The sequence below is a fragment of the Papilio polytes genome, unplaced genomic scaffold, assembly GCF_000836215.1.
Source record: "Papilio polytes unplaced genomic scaffold, Ppol_1.0 DF823731.1, whole genome shotgun sequence".
NCBI lineage: Eukaryota > Metazoa > Arthropoda > Insecta > Lepidoptera > Papilionidae > Papilio > Papilio polytes.
In genome coordinates, this window is record NW_013525473.1 from 2,162,421 (window position 1) to 2,173,073 (window position 10,653).

Here is a 10,653-nt window from a genome sequence, read left to right on the forward strand (position 1 = left end):
AATGAAAATAACTCATTATTATCGGCAATTAAAATGTTAATATGATTTTAAATTAGTGGAAGCAATACCCCATTTGCAGGGTTGTCACCTTAATTTTGAATAAAAATTGTTAATTAATTTGAACATTAAAATACTTTTAAAATATTAAGACCGCATCGAAATAACCTCAGCAGAAGTCAAGGTTATTTAGAATATATGTACATTTTATATATTACGTAACGTGTTTTATTGACACGTTTCTCACAATATATTCATAAAAATAAATCAATATTTGAAGTAGTAACTCTGACCCCAGCAGTATACATATATCAATCAAATATGTTATTATTTATAATAGGAAGTCATATACTGTAAAGTTAGTCCATTATGGTTATTTGTTTTTGTAGAATAACTTCTATATTTAAATCGGACCTTTACATCGCCTGGTTAGTTACTATTATGAAGGAAAAAGAACCTTTTTTGGTGTTAAGATATAACTCTGGAAATAATTAAAATAAGGGACTTTCTTGCACTTGCTATTTATGTAAGGAAGATTTTTATAAAGCTAAAGTTCACGTTGTTACAATTTATTACTCTTGTTAATTGACAGATTCTATTCAGATATTCAGATATTTGTTTGTTGACCTTACATGCTGTGTCATCTCGGTATTCCATTTATTTTTACCACAGACTTATATTAAAATATCAACCCTATGTACTAGGAACCATTATTTATTTTAGAAAAGTTGAAGGTCACAATTATAATTATTAAAATCTTAAAGTTATTAGTTTAGGTAATGTTTTATTACGTTCTTAAATACGGACTACCTGCTGTTAACGGTCAAGGTGTCGAATTACTTGAGCAATTAAAACTTATTTGTGTTTCGGTTTCGATAAGTGGAATAAAAAATGTTTAACATTTATTTTATTGGATTGTTAACAACCTTTTTTTATTTTTTTTTATTTATTATATGTTGAAGTGCAGTTAGCGGTTACCCAAAAGTTGACTCTTTAATTCACTATTCCTGTAGTTAAGACATTTGTTATTATTGTAGAGCCATATAACTTAAAAATAGCAGCTCATTTTTGTTTGTCATCGGTTTCTAAGAACAAATAAAGCGTCAATTGTAAGTGTGAAATTAAAAGTTGTAATCAACAAGCCCGTGACGCACTTAGTCGGTAAATATTATTAAAATTTTAAGGAAACTGCGCAACGTGAAATGCGATGCGTTATTAGGCCGGTTGTTTTTCTTTTATTTCAAGTGTCAAGTGCGTCAAAGAGTTCGTATTTCTCTGGAGATGTGCACCTTATGTTTTGTTAACGCAAATCACGGCTAAATATTATGACAGTCAATATTTCTTTTGAGTACCAAGATCAGACTGTGGGCCACTTCGGTGCAAACAAGGATAGTTTGTTTAAAGAAGCTATTCTTAGTGGCCAATGTCTACAAATTTCAAGTTATATTGTGTCGTCGTTGGACGTGTGAATATGAATTCGAATTAGTATGAACGACCCACGGATATGTTAAACAACGTTTTTAAAACTTGCGTTATGTTCTTTTCGTTGGAGAAAGAACTTTCTGCATCTTTTTTTCTTAGGATCTACAAAAACATATTGTCATGTCGGTTTTATACGATTAGGTATAACAATGAGATTTTTCAACATTTTTTAAATTATCAAAGAAACGAAAACATTTGCTTCGCTATAAAAGGTTACAAGGGCGATAGGAAATAATTTCTCCTTAATTTGTTTTAATAACACACATACATAAACACACAACAACGCTCCAACAAAAAAAATCTATTTAATTTTAATGTTTTTCTTTGATTTTTTGGTTTAGACACTTATGTAATGCTTTTATCAAATGGGTAAAGGGATTGGCTCCTCCAGCACAGGGGGACCTAGTGCAGGAGTTAAGGCTCTCATGAAATGTATATTCTTAAGAGTGAAATAATAAAATATTTATTTATTTGATAAACCAAAATATCGAAGAATTCTTTATTATGTTAACTGACATCACAATACCATTTAAGATTATAGGATATAATCATTATCAATCATCATAAATATGAGTTTATGTTTAAAAGTTTTTACAAATACATTATTCATTTAAAAGGAAATGTATATTTGGAATAAGTACATATTAATGTGACTAAATTTGACGTTAAACAATGGAACATGGGTGCATCCCGGTAGCAATTACTGGCTTGTAAAAAATGTCTTTGTCTCTTCTCCAAGTCATACCTTTTTAAACAGACACTTGTTAATTTTATCTTATGATTTATTACTTTTTAATATCAATTATCAGTCATTACGACAGACGGACCACTTTTTGTTGTATGAAATTTAATGTGTTACACTGATGAAAGTGTATTTTCAATTCCCAGGTCGGACATAAATCTTGTTTACCTACATAATCACCAGCTCACTATACGTCCCCACCGAGGGGCTCGGAGCCTACCCTTATATGGGGTGACAAGGCCATAGTCAACCACGCTGGCCAAGTGCGGGTTGGTTGTTTACTTACGTCTTTTGTTAATTACAATCACTCGATTATTAAAAGCTGTATATCTTTTCTATTACATTTATCTTTTTAAAAAAATATATCCGAAGTGTGTTTCTTATCCTTTATTTGAATTTTATTCGGTAAGGTATATAAATGTTGAGGTTCAAAGTTTCAATTCAAGAGGCCATCTTATCTGTTGTAAAATTAAAAGTAAAAATTTTAATGAGTCGGTCTCTCTCGTTTATTATGATAAGTTATTAACTTATTTTTCATGCAGTTTTTAAGCTTTTTAATTTAGAACCGAGAAGACTTTTCATAAAATATTGATAAACAAATGATACGTTATAAAGATAGCTTTATTAAAATTCTTATTAATTTTTCAAATCACAAGATGTTTTTTAAATCAATTTTAGGATAAGAATGCATCAACTTTTGGTACTTGGAAAGCTCAACCAATTAAATGAAACTTTGAATTAAACGGTTAATTAATGAACTTGCTAATTATATTAATAATCGAAAGTTTATTGAAAAGTTATACGTTCCGATATTAAAAATTAAATAAAGCAGTTTTGTTTTATTTATTACATGGCCAGTGTCTGTCGTTTTAGCTCGGAATGGTTTCATATTTACCACCGTTAGACAAGCTATAAAACATTATAATAAATTTAGAGATTTGCCTAATTTACCAGGTCTTTCACCGATCGTTATGATATTTAAAAACAGATTTTTAAACACGAAATTTAAACATGACCGCTTTTAGTGAAGACATCTCTTGAATTCAAATGAACCGTTAGTAACGCTTTGCTTTTATTGCACATTATATCTTGTATCTTAAATATTTGTCGTATATTTTCAAAATTGTACAAAATTGAGTTGCATTTAAAAGCGATTAGTTTAATTAGAAACGTTTTTGAAGTGACCTGCTCATACTGATCAGACTTTTTATGCACACGAACATACAAAGTTCATTACACTTATCTCCTTTGAAGTAAACTTTTATGTCTCACAATTAACACTCTGATATATTGTTATTTTAAAAATCTGATTAAACCTTAAAGTTTTTTGTGGTTGACGAAATTTAGAATCATCTCATGTGATATTGGATTAACTGTGAAATATTTTACATCTCTGTTTTATTAAGACAAACTAGGCCTAAAGGAAAAACCAGTTGACCAAAATATAACAACGATGTCTAGTCAGCTGGTGTACTATTAATATAAATTATTTTTTAAAAATAAACAGAGTATTGACCCGTGACTTTATCTAATTAATGTTTAGCTATTAATCAAGATCGCGGCGTTAAATAAATCACAATGGTAACATTTTACAACCTCGATATACGGTCAGGTGTTCTTTGCCTGGCTTCTTTTTATACAGATGTTGATAATTTACGAGCGTTTTTGAGCGTGTTATTGGTCGGTCACGTTGTGTCCTCATAAGTTTTATGCAAATTATTCAAGCGAACGAGCAGACAGTGTGGCAGCGGCAACATGACAAGTCTAGAAAGACTCGTTAACCGTACAATTCGACTCTCGTGACATTTATATTGACACATGTCTTACCTCACATTATCTTTGAATTAACAGAGACCAAAACCTAAATGTGTTATACCAGGAGTCACGGTTAACTGAGTGTTAATGTATAGTTGTCTCTGTTTTGTCAAAGGGAAGACATTCATCTTAGACAAAACATATTACGTTATAATACAAGTAAGGGCAGTCAAGTTTTGTGGTAAAATTCACGTGTTAGGGCACGAAATTTAATTTACTATCGTTTGTAGTCATCATCAACTTGCCCTTATCTCTTATAGAGGGTCGGCACAGTATGTGCTGCTCTTCCATACATTTCTATCAGCAGTCATGTCTGAATCTCCCTTCTTAAACATATCCTCTTTCACAAAATCCATTTATACTTTCTTCGGTCTCTGTCTACCTTTGTATCCATCCGTTATTATCGTTCGTAGTATTACATAAAAATATTCCTTTTCTTACTTGCTGTTTAAATAAACTTTCTTATTAATAGAAATAATTATCATTACTAAAAAAGTTGTTAATTTGTCTGAATAGATGAATGTTCGTCGCGTTATTTTCCTTGTATAATCGAAATAGGTTTCTTGAATATAAAAATAAACATGTTTTTTTTAAATGTAACGTGATATACTTTTGGTTCATTATCTGTATTCTTATCAATTTAAAGACTTCACCCATTAAACGGAGAGCTTTAAAAATACTTTTTTATTAAAGTAATTTTATTTTTTTACGATTTCAGTAAAAATTCTTGAAGTCGACTGGAAAAATTTACATTTAATTATTAAGTCATTTCTAAATAATACAATATGTTTATAAAAAAAATATTGTTTTAACAAAATATTTTTAAGCATGATACAAATAATTTGCTAAATTCAATAAATGTGAAATATTAGATTATAACTATATTTAAAGGATAAAAATATTTGATGTATATTTTCAATTGTTAATTTTACAGATTTTCATATTAACGTTTACTTTAGCACCTTGTTAACCTTCACTGGCTCGTGTTCCGATACGGTCGTACCTACCGCACGCACAATACATCAAACTTAGCTCGGACCTCTTGAAACCTGTGCTTTGTTCACATCTTTCCTGTTCTCAGAAGTTTCTATAGAACTTTCTCAATACTTACGAAGAACTAAAGATACGAAATGATTTTTCTTGTCTTGAAATGGAAAATCATTTTGATATTTCTTGACAGTTCTGATCGTGTTATATTCATTTCGGTCATATTAGTTGTCAGTAAAGAATAAAAATGTCTGGAAGCAAACGGCTTAATAATTAACTAGTGTATGTTTTATTTTTGAATTCAAGTTGGGGATTTTGTTTGATTGGTGTATTGGGTGTAAAAGACAGACAAGTCCCAAAAAATGAGTTTACTTCAACACCACATAAACGACAATGAAATTATTTACGGTACAAATGTCGTGCGCTACTACCGAGCAAATTTATTTGACCAATATTTGTTAACTAACTTTTGCCCGAGTTTTGTCGGCGTGAAAATAAAAAAGAAGTTCTTTCAGATTGTGCTCTACAACATTGCCAAATTTCATCGCGATCTGTTAACCTGATTTGGAGACAAGTAGTTACAAATATCCATCCATCACAACTTTCGCGTGTATAATACTACTATAAGGTATGATAACCGTTTGTCATAGTAACATTATTCTATAACGATCGAGAAAACTTAAAAATCAATAAATAATATCTGATTAAATTTGAACAATGACTCATTTAGTAAATTATTGAAGTCACAAATATCTGCCGTGCCTTATACAGGTCAAGAGTTCACGCGCCGTAACTATAATTCTATTTATTAATGTCTTTAAAAAATATACATTTAAAGTAAAACAGTAAAATGATGTCACGGTCAATCTGACTCATATCTTATTTATATCAATTTACGACCAAACTGTTACAATAAAATTGGTTATGTAGTCAAATGAATTCTGAATATAAATTTGATCTCGTAAATAGGCTTTATTTAAAATAAAAATCAAATACAGGTTACTGATAGGTGTAGGAAAAATACAGATAAAAAATCGTACAAAAATGTATTTTTTAATTGCCTGAAATTATGGAAAAGATAAATATGAAATGAGGAAAACCTTTCTAATTCGAAACTTGTATCGTAAATACAGAAATATCTACGCAGTGTACAAATAAAGAATCATACTATAATATTATAAGTGCTTAAGTTTAGATGGATGGATGTTTGTTAGAGTTTGTAGCCTAAACGGCTTAACGGATTTCGATGTAATTTGGTACAGATGTAGAGGATAGTCTGAATACATAGGCTAATCACTTTTTTTTTAATTCCACGCGGACGGAATCGCGGACGAAAGTTAGTGGTTCCATAAAGAATAGTTTTTTAATAATCACCATTGTGTTAATATCTAATTTTAAAAATGTTAAAATTACGTTCATATCTCCATGCAAAAAGCGTGTTTTACACACGAATACATTAAGCATAAAATATTATTCTAATAGATTGGTAAGTGAAAACAAATTGAACTTAGTTAAGTATGAGAAAAAAGCTAAAAGGTTTTTTCACATAAAACGTGCTTATTGTAGCTAAAAATAGTAACCAATGCCCATTATTCTTTGTTACTTATTTGACTGCTTAGAAACCTTAAAAACTGCTGTTACATATTTAGAATCCACCATTTATCTAATGTTTTTCGTAACTCGTAATATATTATCGGTTCAAATTATGGGGCCTATTCCAGCCCTAAAAGTAAAGACTTACGTAGATCAACAAAGGTCTATTATCATTCCTAGATATCTAGAATTATGACGTAAATAAAATTTAGTGAATTCACCTAATCGTAAACAACGAGGAAATATGATAAGGCAAATTTTTATTTTGAGAAAATGTTACTAAATTTGTTGATTAAACGATTTTCGTAAACGGAAACAACGATGAATTACAATTTTTCCTGTAGTAATTCATCGTTGTTAGCAACCGCTGGTTTTTTCTGGTTAACAACCAATATTTGAAATTGTCAAATTACAATTACCCAGACGCAGCAATTTTTACAAAATAAATAAAATATTGGAAGCAGTTTAATACGTAGATAGAATAAAAAAAGATAAGCAACGAGCGTTTCAACAACCAGGTTGTTGAAACGCTCAACCTAAAGTTTTCAATAAGTATTGAATAAAACATATGTATTTTAAAATTACCACAAACTAATAAACATTGATCTTTAACAATACACGATTTATTATAATGTGGCTAAACTAAGATTTTTTTGTATGTAAAAAATATGTAAGTAAGCTTGTAACAATTTGTCTTGCTTGTGAGTTGCACGAGGTGTTTTGTTACATCGAAGTCTGCGCAGCTTGTGTCAGCCTTGACTTTTAATTTATCATCAATTAAAACTTTTTGTACTTTAAATTTTTATATTATCAATATGATTTATAATTGCCTAATAATTATCTTATAGAATAACTTATATTTCAGACAAATAAAATAGTATTCGAGACCCAGAAATGGTTGTCATGTTTGTTTTATTTGTACACACTACATACATATATAGCGTCTTTGAGCATTTATTGCCTTTAAAATGTACTTACATAGTAATTACATAAAAGTAAGTAAGCAGTAAATAGTATAAAGTGCTTCTATTTTACATTGTATGGGTATGTTTGTGTATTTTAGAACGAAGTGAATCAGATATGACTGATAGATGTACGGTAGAGAAGTACATATTCTGTCGACCCTCTACTCCTACAGAGAAACCTTGTCCTTCGGGTGGAAGAAGAAGGTACCATTTTTGTATTTAAATGATCATCTCCCCTACTTTATCCTATTCACGTAGGGTCAGTGTTCTGGGTTTTCGTCCTCCAAATAACTCTATCATCCGTCATCTTCATAGCCACACTTGGTCATATCACCTATTTGTATTACAATTATAAAAAGTACAATAATAGTGTACTATTTATACGCAGTAAATAAATGCATTTTCATTTTGTACAATATATTATGCATGTTTTATTTCCTTTTATAGTTATGCTAAAATATTACCAAGAAATAAAATTAGTCACCCGGAATCGTTCACGAATTAAATGCATTATAAAGATGCCTTTGAAGTTCAAAGGGCGCCGCCGCACAATTGAACCTGTGTTTCATTTGGTTGTCGACATAGCACATTACTCACAGCACAGGATTAATGAAGATATATGTATGTACTAGAATTACCGTTGTTATAGATTTTCAATTTTCTTTAACTACTATATTAGATTATTAATACTTTTAATTTTTTTATGTACGCAAAAATACTAGAAATTTCATGAATGCTTAGAAGGTTAAGTAACTAATCTATGGTAATAGATTAGTTTATTAAAAAATACTAAAATATGGTATTAGTTTTTATTTAATAATTAATAATATTGATAATTGGTAAAGATCAAAAAGTAAGCAGTATCCAATTGGCATTTTGTTTTGTTTTTAATAAATTTTTTAAGTTAATTTCTAAATGTTGTCAGGTCTGATTGATTCTTATTTCACAGAAAGAAACTCAACAACTCTGAAAGGTCAGGGTAGCTTAAACTACACAGTAATTAAAGGTTATTTTCGGCGATAACCATCGGTAAAGTTACCTACGAGAAACAAAAAAAATCCGATGATTCCACGTCAACAGGCCTCGATATGAAGGACTGCAAAAAGTCAGCCCATTTAAAATATTTAACACGAAAAGTTTGTATGCGGATTTGTTTACATGTGTAGATATCTTTTGTTTGTGATAAACAATAATTAATTTTTATTCTCAACACGTTCAAGTTTACCAATTCTTCTTATTAAGATTTAATGGTTTTTATTTCAGTCGTTCTTGGTAATAATGTATTGTTGACTTGTTCACTTGAAATGTTATTTTGAAAATAATCCCCGAGGCAACCGATTGATTGATTTCACTCGGAAGAGTTGCGAAACTGATCAATAAATTGCTTTTCCTATCAAAAGGGCCGAATCAAGGTAACTTAGTATGACTTTCCTTTAAAGTAACGTTGTTGATTGTCTTCTATTTGAATAAAATACCAATTTTAATAAAGATACCATACATAAAATGTTTTTTTTTTTACATTTTTATAATGACTTCTGTAGTCGAAACTGACGAGGCACTTATTAAGCTTGACGTTAAGTGTACATTATATTATGGTATTTAAAAACAACAATATATTCGAGTTCGTTGATAAGTCACAAAGAAACTGCTTTGTCACCTCTGTAGACAATACCATCTGCCTCGTTTCCAATAATAACAACTCATCAAACCTTTAAGTCATCCAAAAACAGCACTTATACAACAAAACAAATAATAAACTTTAATATCTTCAGATTAAAAAACATCGTAATAAAAAAATTATAACAGCGATCTTCAAAACCATTGTAAAGAAATTGGTAAAAGGAAAAAGAACTAAGATTCCTAAAATAAACATTACGGAAAAACGTTATGAAAAAATTTGATTCATCTTTCATTTTAAAAACCAAATATTCGTTGCCTGAAATAACAAAGTGCGAACAATAATGTTTAAATTAAGGCAGCTTGTGTGGCGAAAGACGAAACCCGACTCACGTTCCGTTATCGGTCAGTGTAAATTAAAAGAAACGAATGTAAATACTGATTTATAGCCAGTATTACAATGAAGAGCTCGTACGACAATTCGCATGTCAAATTGCTCTGTGAAAAGGATCATATAGCGAATAATTTTATATTCTTAAGTCGGTATTATCTGTAAAAGTTTTTAAATATAGATGTCATCATCGCCAAAGAACGACCTTTTACTCCGTGTGTAACACTTTGCCAAAATTAGCATAAATATGTCGATTAATATTCTATCTTAATGTTTCAAGTTGATTAGGCTGCTCATTATCTCGACCAGACTCTATGGCGTCGAATTTTTGCATATTTAAAAAGTAAGAATGTTGTATTCCCTATTTAGTCGTTGTACGAAATCAAAATATTTTTTCTCTTAAAAACGTTTTACTATTTCCTTTCTTATTCTAAGTTGTTCCGTTTTAATCTTGACCATTGGTTTAAAAACCTATGATCTATTTGCATTAGTCTTTCCCATTTCTTTTATTACATTTATAACTGTAGAATGAATTTCCTGATATCCAATTAACATTGTACCACGTTTTGATATTTAAAATATATTTAAACTTATTTAACAGTTTAATTTTTAAATCAAATTATTCGTTTTGTACAGTAAAAATAAAATTTCTATCACCATCTATTATAATATATTTAAAAAAAAAGATTTCTATCGAACCAGTTCCACAGTTTGTTTTATCTAATACATTTACAAACACATTATGGTTATATGTCGTTCCTTTTTTGTATATCGATTTTCTAATCTTGTACAAAATGTATGAATCATAAAAGATTTAATGATCATGATGCAAATAAATGAACAACCTAGAGGTGACATTCTTGACCCGTGATAAAACTTTTTTGATTTTTATTTTAGTGTGGTCTCATACTATGGTATTTAAATAATACAAGAAAATGTAAAACAAATTTCATTAACTATTTGTTTTGCATTGTTTTCTAGTTTTTAAATATATAAAATTATAGTCACGGCCTCTCTATAATATAATTGAAGAAATAAATGTTTTGACTACAAAGTTTTATTTG